Below are 3,437 nucleotides of genomic sequence, written 5' to 3'. Positions count from 1 at the left end.
ATATAGTATTAGCTTACTTTAACATTTTATTAAATTTATTATTATTATTTTAAATAAAGATAAATTTTACATATTATATATTTATAATAATAAAAATTATTTAGTATTCCAATTTAAAACAACATCTCAATTTTGAGATGCATATTTAGATTTATACATCTAGATCTAAATACATATCTTAATATTTAGATATGCATCTAAATTCAAACATCATAATTTTATTAAAATTAAATAGTTGGGGTTCTTGAGACCTCCACAATTAAACTTATTTTTAGTCATTATAGAAAATAATTAATTAAATATCCATAAATATTTAATTTTTTTTGCAAAATAGACTTACCGTTGACGTTACCTTTTGTATAATTGCTCTATGTGATATCACAATACCCACTCACATTAAATTTTATGTTAGTATCGGCACTTGAATTTTCTTAAGGAATAGTTCGACGTTATCATTTTGTTATTCTATAGTTTTCTTTTGTTGTTACCTATAGAGAATGCTTTAAAGAAATATTCATCAGTTGCTACTTGCAATTGTAAATAATAAGCCTAATCAAATATTATTTTATATTTAGCTAAAAAAAATTAGAAAATAATTAAATTATTCTGCTGCAAATTTTAATTTTTTGCTATTTAAAATATTGCATATTATGTGACAAAACTATGTTGTCACTAAGTCACAAGTTGATTAGAGACAAGAAAATGTTTGTCGCTAATTGATTATATTATTAGTGACAAAAATTTAGATAGCAATTACATATAAATTTAGTGTCTAAAGCTTACAACATTTGACTACAAATTCTAATTTGTCGCTATTGCAGTAACTTATTTTAGTGACAAAATTTATTCGTGTCCAAAATTATAACTCATCCAAGACAAATAATAATTTGTCACAAATTGGATGCATTATTAGTGACAAAATAAGTTGTCGTTGATAACTTAAAATGTGTCACTAATAGTACATAATAAATGGCGCCATTTTTTTTTGGTGGGAAACTTAAATGGACAAAACTTTGCTACGAAATTGTATGTTTTGTCACTAAAAGTATTTTTCTCATACATTTAACTACGAAATATAAATTTTGTCACAAAAAGTGAATAATTAGTGACGAATTTAGTATCGTAAATAATAATTTCGTAGCTAAATATATATCACATTTGTTGTAGTGTTATAAGTAGGCCAATAGTGAACGTTTTGGGCCAGAAAGTTTTTTGGGTAGTGATTTATTTTTTTAGGCTAGGCCAGCCTTAGAAGGAATCTGGGCTAGACGCAGTCTAAGGCCATCTAAAAATGTAGGTGGTATAATATCTAGGCTTAGCTGATGTATTCTTGTAGGCAAGACATTAAGAAATTCATAGGGCTCTACGAAATTGAATTCGGTTAAGTAAAACTCCCGATATTGATCTTGGCATGAAAGAGATAGATCGAGACATCAAGGGAAGATGTTGTGTTGTGAAAAAGGCACTTTTCACAAATTTCTAATGTTGTAGTGTTTGCGCCTATTCCTTTATCGCGGAAGGCGTTAAAGCGGCGAAAACGTGATTTCATGCATAAAAATCCACAAGACCTCTTAATTTCTACACGATTTAGGGCAAATTCTACCCAATTTTCATGAAATTCGTCGGTTAATGTAAGTTTGTTACTCCCCAATCTTGTAATTTGATCCTTGAGCCTTAGAATCAAGATATTATTCTTGGGGGAGGGTTTTGACATAATTTCATGATGGAAAAAGCTCTAAGTTGGGGAGGATGATCATGAATTAGTTGGGGTTAGGATTTGGTTATAATCTGAGGTAATTAATAGGCCATTTTGATTGACTATTACATTTATTTATTATTTTAGACTAAGAAAACGTCAAGACACTTCGAAAGGGGAAATCTTGGATTCTTTAGAGTTTCCAAGAGGCTTGATTCGAAATAGATAATGGTTGTATTTTTCCGATTTTTGTATGTATGGATGTTTACTTCTTTGAAGTATCATTTGTGGAATGCATGTTAGAGGAATACATAGGGAGACATATGTGACATGTTGATAATCTCATGCAATGGACCTGTCTAAGAGATTAGGTATGAATTTCATGAGAGGACCACACATATGTGTTTATGGTTTCATGAGAAGACCAGACATTTGCATTTGTGATCATGTGGGACATGCATCAATATCTAGGTATTTGTTGTTTCATGATATGTGACTAAGAGTCTATATGAATTTATAATTGTTGATATATATATATATATATATTGTTTTTTGTTATTGTTTTGTAGTAAATTGCTTACATTCATATCTTTGATTGGTCATGTGATCCTATCAGTACATTGTGGGTTGTGTACTAATACTGCACCAGTTCTTTTCTTGTTGAGTAGATGACATCTTCCCGCATATGATCTGAGACCTCAATTAAGGTACTCTTAACTTCGAATCCATTGGTGAGCTACTCTTTCATGCTGCCATGAGTTCTTCTACATTCTCTTGTCCATCTTTTCGGGACACAAACATGAAACTATTAGATTATGTTTTCTAAGCTTTTGAGGTTGCATCCCCTTTATTTTAGACATTAGACTTTTGGTACTAGGACTTTTAGTTCTTAGGAGTGTTTATTTTCACTTAAATGTTTGGCTATGGATGATTGAGTTTATGGAGACTCAATCCTTAGTTGTTTAGAAATTGTTGTACTACTTTATATGATGAACTTGTTTAAATGAATGGAGTGTTGGGTTTAGTTTGGGTTAGCTGTTGGTTCTCCCACCTGGTAAACTAGTGTGGGTGTCACTCACGACGATTTTAATCATGACAAAGTTATATCAGAGCTCTCTAAATTCGTCGATCTCGTCGTACCAAAACGAGTGTAGTAGTGGTGAGTCACCAAATCTATGCATCTTCCCCTTCTTCAACAGAGAAAGTGATTTCTCTAATTCTCTTCATTAAACACACATAAGAAAAAACATTTAGATCGCGGGGTATTAACTTCGTTTCCTAGAGAATCAAAGTTCAACATGGGACAATTATTTTAGTGGAGAGTTACGTCAACAATTTCCGTTGCATCGAAAAGGTACACAATTCGTTGTTCTCGCTCCGCCTCTCTTTCTTAGAGTACCAAGTGTAGACAATAAAATTCGCGTCGAGAAAACAATAATCAAGAAAGGAAAAATTATAGCAACAATCGTATTTATTATTTCAAAGTGCGAGTGTTACAATCTCTATTTGTTCCTCTGAATTCGCCTTTTCAAATATAATTCAAGGGCTCTTGAGCTTGATCTAGAACTTGAGATTTATCTTGATCTTAATCTTTATCTTGAACTTGAACTTGGACTTGATCTTGATCGTTGAACTTGATCTTGACTTGAACTTTATCTTGATCTTGACTTTCTAATTGAATTCAAGGGCTTCGAGCTTGATCTTGAATCCGACGGTCTTGATCTTGATCGTTCTTGATCTT

The sequence above is a fragment of the Solanum stenotomum genome, chromosome 5, assembly GCF_019186545.1.
Source record: "Solanum stenotomum isolate F172 chromosome 5, ASM1918654v1, whole genome shotgun sequence".
Classification (NCBI taxonomy): domain Eukaryota; kingdom Viridiplantae; phylum Streptophyta; class Magnoliopsida; order Solanales; family Solanaceae; genus Solanum; species Solanum stenotomum.
Note: the sequence above shows the minus strand (reverse complement) of the source record.